Here is a 19035-nt window from a genome sequence, read left to right as displayed (position 1 = left end):
CTAATGGATGAAGGTGTGCAAGTTTCCATCAGACTGGAAAAGGCAGGAGTTTCTCTGGTGTATCGTGTATGGTCTGTGTTTTTTCCTGTCAAAAATGTGCCTGGCACTACCATCATTTTGAAAATATTGTTCTTTGTTTATTTTAAACCACTCCTGTCAACAAAGGTTGGTTTCACTATTTTGAAAGCTGAAAATAGCTCCATTGTTTAACTGACTTCCTTCTGAAGGTGCACCGCAACCTTGACTGTAGAAGGTAGGGGAATTCATTTGGCATATACTTCAATAATGCAATAAACAAACAACAGAAAATTAGTCCTGTCAAAAATGATGCTATCCTATGCACAATTCAATAAAAGTGTTTCTACATTTCCAGTCAATTACATTTTGTTAGTGCTTTCCTTGAAATTGCTTTCGTCTTTGAGCAGTTTATGGCTCAAACATTTAATCACATAAATATAATATACTGTATATATAATTTTGTTGTTTTAAAATAAGTAATGCTCATTTATATGGTAAAAAGTTCTACTCATGTTTCTCATGCAAAGTGAAGAACTTTAAAAGTGTTTGTTAAAAAGAAGTTTTCACACATTCAATAGTTACATAAAGCAGGGGTATTATATTTTTAATGTAATATAGCAGAATAGAAGAACACAAGTCTACTGTATTATTGTGGACTCCTGTTGTATATTGAGAAGAATAGGCTTCAAACTACCTGACACTTTATAGGAGACCTGGGGCCTCAGTTATAAAAATTTGCATGGATATGATCATGAAAATATGCACACAGCAAAAAAAGGAAAGTGCATGCTCTAAAAAACAATCCGATTTATAAAACCTGCCAAACTTTTCTACATAATTTACCTTTATGAATCATAATCATTTTATAACTTTGCTAATCAACCTCCTTCATATGCAGCTACAGTGTTTCAGGCGTTCATTGGCTAATAGAGTAGTCTCCCTCTTCTAATGTGTCGGGACTCCACCACATGCATTCAAGAGCGTCTGGCTGCGCTCAGCAGCTGAGCACGTAGGATCATGTGTGGCATTATAGTGCCTCTCTTTGTTGTTTAGGAGACTCGGGAAAGGCATAAGGTGACAGCGTCTGAGCAGGAGCCTCTAGCACCTGACACATGTATTGACATGATTGCTGATATAATGAATTGTATAGAACATATGAAAAACTGACGGTACTGCCTGCAGCCTCACCGACAAGCCATGCACCACATACAGTACTATGTCTGTCAAAGCTCTTTTTCCTTAAAATAGATAAATGAGGGGTTGACCCAGGCCATGGAGATATAATGTTTGTCAGTCTCATCTTGGCACATTTGACTTGTGGGTTAATGGAATATAACAACTTACAGTTAACAAAAGCAGCTTCATTCTTGCTAGATGCCATTATTGCAATATGAGCCTTTTTATGTTGGCAAAAATATGTTTCATGAATGTACACCCACGTAATACAAAAACTGGATGTAGCGCCATCACAGTCAGCTCATTTTTTTCAGCACAGCAGGCATGATGAGAGTTAGGATTCAGTTTCTGTGGTTCATTTTAACTTAATTTGAGAAATATTTTTTTTCCTGTCTCGTTTAGTTTGTTTACATGATGCCATTTGGAGGCGTCACATGACCATCTATAAATGTGACGGTGTGGCGACCGGCCGGGACCCATGCCCGGCCAGGATGCCCCTTCAGTACTTGGTCTGGAAGAACAGCCATGGGTGGCACAGTACTTCCCCCGAACGCTTGGTGGCAGCCCCCCTGGATGAAAGTGGTGCCTCAGACTTGGGAGTTGGTTACAGCCCTGTTGGGATCCGAGGGTGCTGTCAGGGAGTGCAGAACAGTAACTGCTGGGCCGGAAGTTGGTCAACGAGGACCTGGAGCACTTCCAGGGGTATTATAAAAGGAGCCAGCAGTCACCACTCCGGGATCCTGAGTCGGGAGAAAGAAGGACAACACTTGCCGGGAGGAGGGGTGGTGGTGGTGGAGGAGGAGGAGACCAGTGTGTTTTGTGTAGTGTACTGCCTGTGGGACATGGGGAAGACGAGCCCACAGGTGAAAAAAAATAAAAGTCTTTTTGGGTTTTATATGTGCCTCCGGTGTCACTCTGTGTCGGGTCGGCGTCTATATAGTGCCTTTGTTAAAACGGTTACTTCACAGACTTCACATGATACAATAATTGATAAAATCTCCTTTAGGCCAGTGACTTTCTGAATTCAAGTAGACTATACTGCTTGGATTGTGCTTCTGGTTCTCGACTTCTTTTGTACCTGAATTCTGATTATCATTGTGGCTCTTTTGCTTTGGTGTTTTTTTTTGATTACTTCTGATCTTATGCTTTTACTTTATCTGTATTTACCATATCTCTTTATTGGTGACCCATCTCTTGGTCAGTCACTCTGTCACAATAATCCACTGACACTGCAAAACCAGGGATAGGACGGCTGGAGATTTTGTTGTTTTCTTTGGCACTTGTTTAGGACTTTGTATTACAGTGTAATGATAATTTGCTCCGAGTGCTTTTACATGTAACTTTGGCATCCTTTGAGTATGTTTTGGATTTTGAGGTAGCTTAACAAAGTATATTGTCATAAGCTGAAAATTACTCGGTTGCCATTTGGCACTTCTTTAAAAGCTGGACACATGCATTGTAGGCATGCATTGATATTTTTATACTTTTCTGTCTTTCTATTTATATGGTATATTGTAAGTATTGACATTTGGCCTTCTGTTTCAGACAATCAAATCTGAGTGAATGGGATATTGATAGTTGGTTGTGTGGAAAAGCATAGTACACTATAAAAAAATATTCCTCTGTTACGACAGCTAAATGAGTACCCATTATTAATCTGTCAAAATCTGTCAACCTCTGTACTATTTTTATTACTAACATTAATCCAATTAACCTTTAAAAAATATCAAAATTAACATAAAATGTGTTCTACAATTACTTCGTAACAGTGAACCAAAAATAATTGTCTGTGTAAATCCTAGATACTAGACCTATAGAGGCATTTCCAATCCATCTTGGCAATAGCAGAGAGTCAATGCAATTGTGTTTACAATTTTTTAAATGGAGTATTGGCCAGGGGTGCAACCTGCTCAAGGTCACACAGTGAGTCAGAGGCAGGGGCAGAATTTTCGGCTTGTGGCTTGTAGTCAAATGCCTCATCTTCTCAATCGCACAGACTTATTGAATGGAGCACCAAGTTTTCAGCAGATTGATTGCATCTTTGTTAAAGGTCATGGTGGAGGAACATTTAGTCAATGACATGCTATTTACAGTTAGAGGTTCAGCATTTTATTGTGCTATTTGGCATCCAGAACAAGAAGGGAAGGATATTATAATCATGATCAAAGTATGGGTTGATGAAAATATGCTTGCCTTTTCAACATTTAAGCATATGTTTAGTATATTCAATTATTCAAGAATGTTTTTAATGTTACAACTTCAAACGTGTCATGCCGTTCTTTTTTGACTACCTAAGTACTGTAGTTCAAACCCTGTTATTGGCAGACAAAAATATATAATTGATATTACTATCCACTTGAATGCATTCTTTCTGTTTTAGCTTTTTTTTTGATATGTGAAAATGCTGCTGCAAAATTAAATATTTTGTAATGGGTGATTAAAATATAGTGCAAAGCGAGTAACACCCTAAAGGCATAGTTCTGCCATTTTAAAGAAAAAATACTGCAGTCTTTATGCCTTTGATTCAGCATCTTCACATAGTTGTCATCTGAACACAGCTGGAAGTCTATCAAAACACTGTTTAACAATGTTCCACACAATTTCTTTGCAAATTATTATATCAGTTGATTGGATTGCCATTCACCCATTTTTCTATGCATGTCTATTGTTTCTTGGAAAAAACACGACAACCTGAAGGTGTGGGAAACCCTACCAAGAAAGAGAGAAGTCGTGCAAAATGCAATTTGTTTTGAGGGTGCTGTTATTCTACCTGTATGAAAAAATGTACCAGGCAAAGCTAAAAAGCACAATAAAAAAATGGACCAGGAGATGGCCTTAGGGAAAAAGACCAAAAGAGTCTACTGAATAGCTGGCAAAGTACTTTATGGGAAATCAAGATACTGAGATATCAAATCAAAAATTAGGAACCAAAAATTCTAGTCATAAAAACTTTTGAAAAAGTTCTGAATCAGAATAAAATAATTAATAGTAGCACAAAGCAAATAAATATCAAGGTATAGTTTTAAGATTTTATGCCGATACTAGGTTATCAGCCATACCCATTCCATCCGTTATCCAACCCGCTATATCCTAACTACAGGGTCACGGGGGTCTGCCGGAGCCAATCCCAGCCAACACAGGGTGCAAGGCAGGAAACAAACCCTGGGCAGGGCGGGCGCTAGCTCACCACCGGGCACACACACACACACACTCTAGAACCGCCAAGGCACCTATCCTGCATGTCTTTGGACTGTGGGAGGAAACCCACGCAGACATGGGGAGAAAATGCAAACTCCACGCAGGGAGGACCCGGGAAGTGAACCCGGGTCTCCTTACTGCAAGGCAACATCGCTACCCACTGCGCCACCATGCTGCCGATCAGTTGTACCATGCTGCCGTATTTTAGAGTACTTCTGTTGTGACATCAGGCGCCCAGTAATGTGCCACAGATACTAACCAAAATCACCACAATTAGTGGAAGACAAAATCATGTCACCTAAAATAAAAAATGATAAAAATAATTAAATAAATAATACACAACAACACCAAACTGCTCATATTATGACAACTGAACTGAAATACCCTTCCCTTACATAATTTTCAGTCAAATGTAGACCCGTTGGTGTTGGATGGCAGGGTGGGTAATTAGTGGTAATCGATTGCTTGACGCTGCTGTAGGTTAAGGGCGTCCTCTTACTATCCAAATTTCTACACAAATGACAGCACTGGCGTCAGCCTTGTCAGCTCTTCATTACTCTTATACGTAGTTTTGCTGTCACATACACCATGGTGTATCCATCTGAAGTAGTAGATAGCAAAAGGCAAAACCCTTTAAACTGTTTTCTCAGAAGTCATATACACAGCTCAGTCATGCTGAAAAAAGCCTGGTGCTCTAGTGAAGCCTATTAGTGATCAGTGAAATTCACCAAAGCATTTTTTGCATCACTTTTAATTTGTTAATTTTATTCCTAACTTGACCATATTGGTCTTTTGGTTTGTGAAACACTTTGACATACATAATTGTCAGAGTTAACAGAACTGTAAGTCTGACTGTCTCTGGCTAGACTGGACCTTAACCATTGAAATATTGGGTGGCTGATACTCTTGCCTGCATTTCTTGTCATTATTGTGTTGGGGCTTTCCATGCTGCCTGTTGTGATATGTGTCCAGCAGCAATAATTTCCTTTTTGTTGCTACAAGAGTTTTTCTTGAATTTAAATTTCTTTTAGACACACTGTTGAGAAAAGGAGACACGAACATGGTTAAAGGGGTGTGAAGAATCTAAAAAGATCCATAAAGCAAGCCCAGACCTGCCCACAAATGGCCTTACCCCAGGCTGCCAGGCCCCAAGTATTACCCGCATTCTTACATCTGCCCAAGCTTAAAATAGGAAGCTGGCTTTACCCATCCATCCACTCACCTTACAAACCCACTTATTTGGAGCAGGGTCATAGATAAGCTGGAGCATATCCCAGCAGTCTTTGGGCACACAGAAGGAAGAGGCTCTGGACAGGGCACCAGCCCATTGCAAATATGAACACACACAGAAACACACAAATCAGGGCCCACCTTAGCATCACCAGTTCTTTTATCCTGTATGTCTTGGGACTGTGGGAGGAAACCGGAGCACCCAAAAGAGACCCATATGGACACGGGAAGAACATGCAAACTTCATTCAGGAAGTACCGGGGACGCAAACCCCAGTCTTCTTACTGTGATGCAGTAGAGCAACCACTGTGCTACCATGAAGCTTTCTTTAAATGTGAAAAAATAAATCAAAAATGCCTTGCAAGGGAGAGGGAAACCATAAATTGCTGTCTTGTTGAGATAACCCGAACTAAAGTATTTTTATAATCGAAGAGTTGATTAGCAAAAAACAGTTATCAGGCACAAATAGGAAATTAAAAGGATTTGTCGAAAAGGCAATCTAGAGCTAACAAGTTCCAGTTTACAGTAATCCGAGTCCAAAAGTGGAGGCAAAATTTGCAAAAAACAGAATATCAAAAGTAAAGCAAAGGCTCATGAACTCCAAACAACACTCGGTGAAATCGTCTCATCTAGCAGAATATAAAGATGGAGGGCGGTGAACTTGGCATCCACCCACACAACACAAGGAATATATATACAGTGGTGTGAAAAACTATTTGCCCCCTTCCTGATTTCTTATTCTTTTGCATGTTTGTCACACAAAATGTTTCTGATCATCTAACACATTTAACCATTAGTCAAATATAACACAAGTAAACACAAAATGCAGTTTTTAAATGATGGTTTTTATTATTTAGGGAGAAAAAATCCAAACCTACATGGCCCTGTGTGAAAAAGTAATTGCCCCTTGTTAAAAATAACCTAACTGTGGTGTACCACACCTGAGTTCAATTTCCGTAGCCACCCCAGGCCTGATTACTGCCACACCTGATTCAATCAAGAAATCACTTAAATAGGAGCTGCCTGACACAGAGAAGTAGACCAAAAGCACCTCAAAAGCTAGACATCATGCCAAGATCCAAAGAAATTCAGGAACAAATGAGAACAGAAGTAATTGAGATATATCAGTCTGGTAAAGGTTATAAAGCCATTTCTAAAGCTTTGGGACTCCAGAGAACCACAGTGAGAGCCATTATCCACAACTGGCAAAAACATGGAACAGTGGTGAACCTTCCCAGGAGTGGCCGGCCTACTAAAATTACCCCAAGAGCGCAGAGACGACTCATCCGAGAGGTCACAAAAGACCCCAGGACAACGTCTAAAGAACTGCAGGCCTCACTTGCCTCAATTAAGGTCAGTGTTCACGACTCCACCATAAGAAAGAGACTGGGCAAAAACGGCCTGCACGGCAGATTTCCAAGACGCAAACCACTGTTAAGCAAAAAGAACATTAGGGCTCGTCTCAATTTTGCTAAGAAACATTTCAATGATTGCCAAGACTTTTTGGAAAATACCTTGTGGACTGATGAGACAAAAGTTGAACTTTTTGGAAGGCAAATGCCCTGTTACATCTGGCGTAAAAGGAACACAGCATTTCAGAAAAAGAACATCATACCAACAGTAAAATATGGTGGTGGTAGTGTGATGGTCTGGGGTTGTTTTGCTGCTTCAGGACCTGGAAGGCTTGCTGTGATAGATGGAACCATGAATTCTATTGTCTACCAAAAAATCCTAAAAGAGAATGTCCGGCCATCTGTTCGTCAACTCAAGCTGAAGCGATCTTGGGTGCTGCAGCAGGACAATGACCCAAAACACACCAGCAAATCCACCTCTGAATGGCTGAAGAAAAACAAAATGAAGACTTTGGAGTGGCCTAGTCAAAGTCCTGACCTGAATCCAATTGAGATGCTATGGCATGACCTTAAAAAGGCGGTTCATGCTAGAAAACCCTCAAATAAAGCTGAATTACAACAATTCTGCAAAGATGAGTGGGCCAAAATTCCTCCAGAGCGCTGTAAAAGACTCATTGCAAGTTATCGCAAACGCTTGATTGCAGTTATTGCTGCTGTGGAGCTGACCCGGACACAGACAGGCAGACATGTTGCTCTCAACCACCACACGTTTATTTACAATATTTACAAATGTTCACTGGTCACACAGACCCCAGTAATGGTCACTAAGACCCAGTTGTGCAGTTATTGCTGCTAAGGGTGGCCCAACCAGTTATTAGGTTCAGGGGGCAATTACTTTTTCACACAGGGCCATGTAGGTTTGGATTTTTTTTCTCTCTAAATAATAAAAACCATCATTTAAAAACTGCATTTTGTGTTTACTTGTGTTATATTTGACTAATGGTTAAATGTGTTTGATGATCAGAAACATGTTGTGTGACAAACATGCAAAAGAATAAGAAATCAGGAAGGGGGCAAATAGTTTTTCACACCACTGTAAATCTAAAGACATAGTTCATAATTACTGAATAATAAACAAACATTAAAAAAAATAAGAAAATACGCTTAACAAGCACTTTCAAGATGTTGGGGCTAAGTGATAGCATTATTTAAAATCTCCATGACTAATTACGCTATGTTAGAAAAATTATTCATTTAAGCAATGGGGTTGAGCTGACTTGAACAACAAAATAAAGACTGGTCTAACATAGCTTTATCATGATTTGGCTTGATGATTGAAAACAGCCTGGACAGGGTCTTGAATTTTTGCAGTGTTCACTTTGGAATGCCTCACACACATATATACATCTTTTAGATTTGAAAATCCTTAGAGAAATCCTATACTGAGGTTTGAATGAAAACGTTTCGGTACCTGCAATATGCAGACAAAGGGGTGTCATAGTTACATGACTACTATTAATATAATAATTACATACTGTAAATATATATAATTCCATTGTTGTTTTAACTCTTCTGAATAATGCCTCTCTTTTTATTCCTGTGTAAACTTCTTCTCAGTAAGCCATATGAAGGATTAACACAATTTTGGAAACCTCTAAAAGGTCAAGTGGTGCAAAGAGACATGCTTATGTGAGGTGAGGAATCCCACTATGCATCCTTAACTTACAGTTTTAAACTCATAAGTACTTCTCCTGTGACACTTTCCAGTTGAGATTTTTTCATCTTTGTTGGCAGTGTCCCTAGAGTGAATCCTGTATTAAAAAAAGGTTTCTACTGCTGGAGATGAGCCACAGTGTGGAGGACTGATGTGTTTCTTTATATATGAAAGAGTTGATTTTATCAGCTCCTAATCTCTTTGGATGTTCAACTTGTTTCTTAGAAAGGCAGTCATTTGAAAAAAATGTACAAATGGTTCCTACATAAACAAACTGATAAGTAGCAGAAATGATGTTCCTTTAACTTCCTCATCTTATTGTACAGGTAGTGACTAAGACAGTATCTTTGCAAGCTTCTAAATGCAAGCACAATTTATAATCCACGCCTAATTCAGTTTTATTTAAACATCCTTTCAAACAAACGTACTGATTTCAATTTCCTGCAAATCATAGAAGTCACTCTGGCCTACAAATATTGCAAACAGAATGTACAAACATCTAAACATACTGCAGTCAACAAAAATTACCAAGATGATCATCTTGCTTTAAAAATGCTAATTATAGCTTTGATTGGATAATTTGAAGGGTTGAAGTGTTATACCAGTGGCAGGGTTTTCTTACCGTGGCAGAAAAGATCTGTGAACAGTGGTTAGCACTGCTGAATCCCAGATGTGGTTTCCAAAGTTTCATTCCCTTGGCCAGATATTTTCTGTCCTGAGTGTGCACATTATTTACATGTGTGCTTTGGGTTTCCTCAAAGCACCCTCCCACATCACCAAGGACATGCATGTTAGCATAATTCGTGATACCAAAATGGCACTTTGAGAGTGCAGGACTGTACATAAGTGGACTCTGTGAAGGGCTGATGCTACATTTAGGGCTGTTTGTTTTCCTTGTGCCCAGTGCTGCCAGAAAAGGCTACAGACTCTGCACAACTGAATTAGGAATTTATGTTATAGCAAACACTATAGTGACCTTGCACCTATGGTTCATGCATGGTCTCCTAATCTTCAGTAGCAGAAAAGCAGTGGAAGAAATAATAATATCATGTATCGTACAGAAAATCTAAGGTAGAGGTACAAGAAGGTAAACCCAATGCATCTAAAAAATGTATTAACAAAGCTTTTGGGAGTGCCATCGGTTCTCTTTTGTGTCTTCTGGTCAAAGAACAAAGATCGCTGGTGACGTGACTTTTTATTCATCCTGGATGGAACAGAAGTGAGGCTGATCCTCTTTCTGGGTGGTGTTTGTCCTTTGTAGGGAGTGAAACAGACGTTTTGTGAATAACTATTCCTTTCCTCTACTATCACCCCATTGTGCCCAGCAATCCCTATAACATTAAATCTGCAAATATTATTGCTCTCTGTTAAATATGCAATTTTAAATGTATTTTCATGTAAATTAATCCAAATAGTGTACAGTGTTTAACAGAGATTAATGAGATCTTTAATGTTATGTAAAAGAGACTTAGATTTGTAATTTTAAAAATACAATTTTAATAGATTTAGAAGTTTTACATACTTTTATATATTTTACAAAACAAAAAAATTATTTAAAATGTAACAACACTCTGTCAGAATTACACATATACAATTTAAAAGGTGTGACAGACAACCGGGGTCCATGGCTGGCTGGGACGCCCCTTCACTGTATATTCAGGGGTAGCAGCCCTGGTCGGTGCAATACTTCCCCCTGGACGCTAGATGGCCGCCCCACTGGGCTGGACCGGTGCCTCGGTTTCCCGCAGGGCTCCATGGAAATTGGAGTTGGGTACAGCCCTGCTGGGTGCGGCAGCTGGGACTCCTGAGCCCGTATGGGTAGCGTCTTCGCCACACCCGGAAGCGCAGCCGTAACTTGGCGATCAACCACCTAGAGCACTGGTTGGACTATAAAAGGGCCCAGAAAGCACCACTCAAGGGCCAGAGTCGGGAGGAAGAGGACTACACTTGGAGGAAGAGGAGTGGTGGTGCATAGGAGAAGAGTGTGTGTGTGTTTATTTGTACTATTTGGGACTGTGTTGTGCCTGTGGGGATTATGGGGAAGACATGCCTGACAGGAGAAGAACAATAAAAGTTTATTTATTTTATATGTTACTCTGGTGTGAGTCTGTCAGGTCAGGTGCCTATATTGCGCCTTTTCTTACAATGGACAGAGAAGAAAATGATGTACCACATGAGGTTAATTGTTCACTGTAAGAGTTTGTTTCTGTAAATGCAGAAGGACCAGTCGAGGCTGAGATTTCTGGTTATGGAGTTTGTGTATTTTTACATTGCAGAAATACTGTGATAATTAATTGATTTTTTTTTTAATTCATTTTGAAAAAAAAATGACTTCAATTCCCAGCAGCCTCTGGATCAGTGCACCACTTGGCAACTTCAGCTGTTCACTCTGGAGCTGCTGGGAGAAAAAAGACAAGGCTTTGGATTTAAAAAGGAAGTCGTAAGAACCTGTTGGGATTGTATTGTGTGTCTGTTACTGTACCACTTTCACAGCTGCAGCAGATCCATTCCTTTGGATTACAATTACTGCTACACTAAAATAGTGGTAATTTATATTCTGTGTCCTGTGCCTTGCCTGTTCATGTGTTTTCATTTGGTTTGTAAGTAATCATCTGGAGGATGAGTAAGTGACGTCAACTTGTTATCTGCCTTCTGTAAATAATAATTATTCGCAAATACAAAGGCCCAACTATAAATATATATTCTATATATGTGATTCCGATGTCCATAAGCCTCCAATTTTTAAGAAAAGTACATATTTTGTGACAATGCATACTGTGTCAAGTGAAGACAGTCAATATCAGCTAAAAGAAATTTCTACACTACATCAGGCATTCTGAAACTGTATGAAATTATGTCAAAGTTTTTTTTCTTAGTGAGGAGAATTGTATTACAAATATGCATCTAAGAACAACAGAATACTAGTATTTCATGAATTCAGAGGAGGACATGATATGTGGGAAACACAGTGGCGAAGTGCTAGCACTGCTGCCTCGCAATAAAGAGACCACATTTCGTGTCCCAGGTCATTCCTGCGTGGAGTCTGCATGTATGGATTTGAACTGTGTGCTCTGGTTTCCTTCCGCAGTGCAAAGACATGCCGGTTTGGTGGATTGGTGATACTAAATTGGCCCTAGAGTGTGGCCAGGATTTGTGTGTATTCACTCTGTGATAGAGTGGCGCCCTCTCCATGGTTTGTTCCTGCCTTATGCCCTATACTTGCTGGGATTGGCTACAGCATACACTGTGACCCTGTTCAGGACTAAACGGGTTAAAAAATGACTGGCTGACCCTCAAGTCTGCGAAGTGCAGGTTAAACTGCTTACTCTGTCTTTACCCTTTTAAACAGATCCCTAAATTTGCTCTGTTCCTTTAATGTCACTGTGTAATCTGGAGAACACTAGTTGTCCATTTGTCCACTAGCACAGTGTTCTCATGTCCATCTGTATGTCTACCTATTCTCTGAACTTATCCAGTACATGAAGTTTAGTACAAGACAAACATCAGTGCTGAATGTTATGCCATTATGTTTAAAGGAAAATTTATGCAAACATCAGCACTCAAACTCAGAGCTGACAATTACTCAAACATGCATAAATTTTGGATGAGCAAATAATCCAAAGTCCCTGGGCAATTGAGTACAGCAGAAGGAGCTGGACTAGGAATCAAGGCCATATCTCTGGACATGTGAGGTAACAACACTATCTCTGGGCCTCTGTGCCGCCTTTAATACTTTTGTGTAGTTAAAAAATTGAATTGAATGAATCTTAAAATATTTTCTAAGAAAATAAATGGTATCACTTATAAATGGAACATGCATTGCTGTTTGCTTTTAGAAAATAAAATGAATAATTATGTGTGGGAATAATTAAGATTAGGCCATAATTAGTACAGTGACAAAGTACATGCATAGCAAAGTACCATTCATGCAAAAAACAGTGCTATATTAATTACCAAATGAACTGATAGATGAATTATTTTAATTGAAAAATTTGCCAACTGTTTGTTAAAAAGCCTTCAGATAATCTGGAATAAGTGAAAATTGTCACAAGTAACATGGCTATTGGGGAAAAGGCGTTAAAGGTTCATTCTGCATTAGTCCCACTTCCCTTATTAAAGTTGTAGTTTTAGAAATGTGACTAGGCTACATTATAAAAGTGATGAAAACTAGGAGCTGAATAAGAAATCATAATATTTAAGTTTGATTTTTGTCAAACCTGTGTTTGTTTCTAAGAATTGTCACAAATAGAAAACATCTAATTTATAAGTGAATTTATAAGTGATTATGGGAGTATTTTTAGTGTAGTTTAGTCAATGCATGGGTGACAAGTTAATTTAGAGCTGGCAAAGACTTTTTGTTGTTTACATCACATTTCACTGGTTAAATTATCACAAAGCACTTTATGAAGTATTGCGATACCAAGTAGCTAAGATGTTGCATGAATATACCTTGCTTTCCTTTTACTAATAACCAATAAGCTAATGTGTTACTTTCTTTAAATGGTTAAGAAAAAATCCAAAAGAGACAAAAATCAAAAAAGTTGTTGGACAATACTCAGATTATTTGTGAATGCTGCACAGTCTTGACTTTTTACATTTTGAGGTGTCTAAATGTTTAATTTGACTCGAAAAAGGAAGCTGTGTAAGCTAACTTGAGACAGCTAAAATTCATGGTTTACTAACTCCATTACACTTTAGTTAGCTGAAAATATGGGTTTAAATGTATTTTTGCTATTAGTAATTTCCTTAAGCATGGTGCTCTCTTTAGCACTTTTTACTTTTAGAACCCAAATATGAAAATCGATATCATACTGGGACCAAAGAATGAACCAATTAACATAATGGCAGCAGAGCCACACGCAGACAAATAACAATGGCCATAAAGTAAAAACAGCAAAAGAATTTTGTTTCAATTCAAGCATATTTCTCACATGATTATTACTATTACATCTTACCCATTGTGAAAGCTGGCCCGGACACACACAGACAGACATCTTAAGTTCACCCAACACACTGTTTATTTACAATATTTACAATGTTTTCTCACGTGCAACCCCAGTGCCTCTTGCACCGATTCCCCCAAAGTCCAGGGCCCACAGTCTCTGTGCCTTCTCTTTCTGACCGCCTACAGTCCTCTCCCCAGCTCAGTCTCGCTACCTCCCGACATCCACCAATGACTGGAGGGAGGCGGCCCCTCTTATAGGAACCCGGATGGGCTCCAGCTGCTTCCTGGCAATTCGTCTTGGCCACACCCCTGTTTGGCAGAAGTGCCGGCTGCGCACCCGGAAGCCGTCCGGGTGTCCCCTGTCCGGCTCCCGGGATAAATAGGCACTGGGGCGCCGCCTGGCGGTGGCCACGGGTCCCTACAGGGCTGGGCTTCCAAGCCCCCTACCCGAGGCCTCCTGCATAACCAGGACAGACGCCCCCTCTCGGTCTGGAGGAGGCACACGCCCTCCTCTGGTCCTCCAAGGCGTCCCGGCCGGGCTCCAGCCCCGGCCGAGGACCACACAGGATAAACCAGCATCGGAGCACCGCCTGGCGGTGGCCACGGGTCCCTACAGGGCTGGGCTTCCAAGCCATCTACCCGAGGCCCCCAACATAACCAGGACGGACGCCCCCTCGCGGTCTGGAGGAGGCACAAGCCCTCCTCTCGTCCTCCTGGGCGTCCCGGCCGGGTTCCAGCCCCCGCCGGGGACCACACCATCCATCCATCCATTATCCAACCCGCTATATCCAACAGGGTCAAGGGGGTTTGCATGAGCCAATCCCAGACAACACAGGATGCAAGGCAGGAAACAAACCCCGGGCAGGGCGCCAGCCCACCACAGTACATCTTATTAGTAAAGCAGAAATCATTCCAAACAGAGATTAGATTTCTGGGATATATCACTGCCAGTGTGAATTCTCAGTGTAAAGTTTAATTAAGGTGAAAGAAATAAATGTTTCTTTATAACATGTCCAGCTTGAAGATATGATGATTTTTGAAAGAACAGTTGTAATGATCACTTAACTTAGCCACTTCACTCATGGCGCCGGATTAGGAATAAAATTAATCAATGCCTTTTAATTACCTTGTCTTAAATAACAGTGCTGTTTTAAATAACGTTTTTAATTATGTTACACCATTAGCCGTACATTCCTCTTAATGAATTCACAAATTGTTCAATCTGTCCTGGCTTTGATTTAACAATTCAATCAAGCAACTGCAAAAAGTTGAGTCATGCAGCAAAATTTTCTCTAAAAATGTATACAATACTTGTGTTTTATACGGTGGATAGGATACGTCTTGATGAAGAATTTGGCGAATAGTCCAGTTTGATATATTTAATGCTGCCCACTGAGGTCTTCCTGAACACTGAAGTCCATGCTACACTCTTCTAAAATTTTCTGGTGGTCTTACAGTTCTGAATGGTCCAACAAGCACATTATTCTCTCTATCAGAAGACTGAAATTTATTAAACCACTTTAAAATAGTGTTAAGAGAAGGAATTAGTCTTCATGAAGGCACGTTAAAACCAAACCAAACTTCTTTCCTCCTTTGTTACAGATTTACTGTTGATTCACTGTAAGCTCACAATAATGCTCAGACCCAATTGTACATGACCACTAAATTTTGGTTAAAATACTGGCATGGCACAGGATTTTTGGTAGACAGTATATATATATATATATATATATATATATATATATATATATATATATATATATATATATATATATATAGTCTTTTTCTTATGGTGGAGTCGTGAACACTCACCTTAATTAGTATATAGACATAAATAAATAAATAAATATATATATATATATATATATATATATATATATATATATATATATATATATATATATATATATATATATATAGGTGTGATAATATTTTAAAAGGCAAAGCCCTGACTCACTCACTCACTGACTCATCACTAATTCTCCAACTTCCCGTGTGGGTGGAAGGCTGAAATTTGGCAGGTTCATTCCTTACAGCTTCCTTACAAAAGTTGGGCAGGTTTTATATCGAAATTCTACGCGTAATGGTCATAACTGGAAGCAGTTTTCTCCATTTACTGTAATGGAGATGAGCTTCAACGCCGTGGGCGGAGTTCGTGTGACATCATCACGCCTCCCACGTAATCACGCAGTACATAGAAAACCAGGAAGACCTAAAAAGCGCTGAAGAAAACATGCATTATATAATTGAGAAGGCAGCGAAACAATAAGAAGCGGCGAGTGACATATACAACCATATTCATGACTTCTGCTACTTGGAAACAAAGCACGATGTAAACCTACACTTTAAATTAAGTTCATAGACAGGCTGCCGCTGGCGTTTGTAATTTAGTGCCTGCCCATATAAGGCCGTCCGTCAGCGGCAATCCAATAGCAAACTCCACTAAATATTCACGGGTTAAGGACTGTGCTTATGCAGAGGAAGATGAGATGGTCAGGTGGTGTTTGACACAAACTCAGCGAAACTGCGAGAGAAAGTTTTAAGTGCCAGGACTAAGGTAACATTAAATACAGCCATGGACATAGCTCGAGATGGCACCAGCACAGCTGGGAAACTTCGATGCATGTACACCGCGGCTCACGTGAACTGGCGCAGTGCACAGATAAAAGCAACAGTTCCAGAGCGCTGAACAAAAACCGAATTACACAATTGAAAAGGCAGCAAAAAATATGAAGCGTTTGATACATACAAGCATATTCATAAATCCAACTACTGCGGAAACAAAGCACACGTTGGAAAAAGTCAATGTCCCGCTAAAGGAAGACAGTGTAAAAAAAACCCGTGCATGCAGTGTGTCAGGTCTCAGATAAAGAAGAAGACGAGCTGTTTATTGATGCAGTAAGAAACGAATCGATGAATGAAACCTGTCATCTTTACAGCGATTGACAAACACGGAATGTAACTTGAACACAACACATCCTACAAATACGAACCTGATTGAAAGAAATAATGATAATCAAATCCTTGATGACAGCAACACTCAGTAACACTCACAAAACAAATACTGTATATTGACAGTCATGTTACGTTATTTTTTAAATGTTCCCTTTTCTTTTTCATAGCTTTTTTAACACACTACTTCTCCGCTGCGATACGCGGGTATATATATATATGTATATATATAACCCGATCTACATACTCGAATAATGGATACTTTATTCGCCATCAATGATTGTTTTGGTAAAGCCATACTCAGTGTATTCATTAGATGAACGGTAAAAAAGTAAGAGCGAGGGAAGGATGACTTATTGAGGCATGCAGGCTGTAGTCGCGTCAACTCTATCTGAATTGCGCGATCACATTTGAAAAAATATATCTTTTCAAGTTCTATTTAGTCCATATGTGTCAAACTCAAGGGCGCGGGCCACATCCGACCAGTGTAATTATATCCGCCCGAGATCATTTTATATACTGTATTATTGTTATTAAAGTCCGGGTATATGAAGCGCTGGTAACACAATAAACTACAGATCCCATAATGCAGCGCTTCAGCTGCCTTTCCGAACACTTACCGAGTTAATCAAGTTATTGCGAAGCTAGCTCATGCTGAAGAGAAAAGTTGATTCTGAAAATAGAGCCTTTAAAAACCGATGGGAGGCTGAGTATATGTTTACTAAACCCGTGTGTCTCATTTGTGGAGCTAATGTGGCTGTAATTACAGAATTTAATCTAAGGCGGCACTATGAGACAAAACATCAGGTTAACCTGAATGCAATGCAGAAGATACAGAAAGCAGCATAATTAAATAAGAATCTGACACTTCAGTGGACGTTTTAACCCGTGCACAATCACAAAGTGATTTCAAGTGAAGCTGCTTTTATGGGAGACACAAATGCACCAGTGCAACTTGCCCCACTTTCCCTGTTGCCAAGTAATGTTAAACCAAGTCGTCACTACGGTGTTCCCAAATACGCACTTTGCTGATAAACTGAGCGCACTGCGCACTGAGTTTGCACGGCGCTTTGGTGACTTCGAAGAACAAAAAAGTCCGTCTACATGCGGCTCGAACCTTGTGCATGTTTGGTAGCACATATCTGTGTGAGAAGCTCTTCTCAGTGATAAAGACTAACAAAACAGCACACAGGAGTCGCCTCACTGATGAGCACCTGCAATCCATCCTGAGAATCTCCACAACACAGAACCTCACACCAAACAGAAACGAACCTGTGGCCAAAAAAAGATGCCAGGCGTCCAGCTCTAAAATGACATATGAGCAAAGACAACTGAATGATTTGATTTGTTATTGCTGAAAGGAACACATTTTATTTATATTTCTAGGTTTTGTTATGCAGCATGTTCATATTTGAATTTGTATCATTTTGACAGGATATATTTTTATGGAGAGCAAAATCTTTTGGGATATTTAAAATCTAAGTTTATTTTTTATATAAAATTACATAAGAGTAAAGAAATTTGAATGTTTGTTCTTTTAACGTTTACTTTATTTCTAACTTGTATAATTTAGACAGGATACATTTTTATGGAGAGCAAAATATTATAAGTTGTTTAAGGTTTGAGTTGATTTATTCACGAATAATATTCCTGTCTGTTTTTACCATTCCTACCAAACATATTTCTGTCGACTAAATAAAAATTCCTTCTATTTAAAATTTAAATAGAACTTGAACAAATCGATAGTTCATAATATCCACGCAGACTTGCACGTAAGAGCGGAGTCATCCGTTTTAACAAAGCAGCGTATTGCACTGATCTGAAATAGCTGTGTGTGTATATATGTAGATATGTATGTATACTGTATGTATATATATGTTTATATATGTGTTTGTGTATGTATATATATTTATGTATTTGTGTGTATATATGTGTGTGTATGTATGTATGTGTGTATGTATTTATGTGTGTGTGTGTATTTATGTGTGTGTGTATATGTATGTGTATATATGTAGATATATATATGTATATATATGTGCATATGTATAGATATGTATATATATATATGTTTATGTGTGTGTGTGTAAATATATATATATATATATATATATGACAACACTCATCACTCACAACAGTGACAAAACAATTACATTGACAATCATGTTACGTTATTTTCAAAATGTTTCCTTTTCTTTTCATTGCCTCTTTAACACACTACTTCTCCGCTGAAGCTGGTATTTTGCTAGTATATATATATATATATATATATATATATATATATATATATATATATATATATATATATAGTGTCCACAAGAGGGCACCAGAGAGCCCCAAACCACAAACACAGTAAAGCATGATAGTTAAATGAATACAATAAAGGGTTTTTATTCACTACCAACATGTTTCCACAATCCTTCTCCAGGAATCCATTACTATTCATAATAATT

The 19035-nt window shown here is 39.0% G+C and overlaps 1 protein-coding gene across 1 annotated transcript in view; it reads left to right on the top strand.

The window, feature by feature from the left end:
• LOC120516152 (histone deacetylase 9) overlaps positions 1-19035 on the top strand; it is a 710327-nt gene that overhangs the window by 146225 nt on the left and 545067 nt on the right. The gene's annotated exons all lie outside the window — the stretch shown is intronic.

The sequence above is a fragment of the Polypterus senegalus genome, chromosome 15, assembly GCF_016835505.1.
Source record: "Polypterus senegalus isolate Bchr_013 chromosome 15, ASM1683550v1, whole genome shotgun sequence".
NCBI lineage: Eukaryota > Metazoa > Chordata > Cladistia > Polypteriformes > Polypteridae > Polypterus > Polypterus senegalus.
The sequence above is the reverse complement of the archived record's forward strand: the minus strand, read 5'-3'. Positions and strand labels throughout refer to the sequence as shown.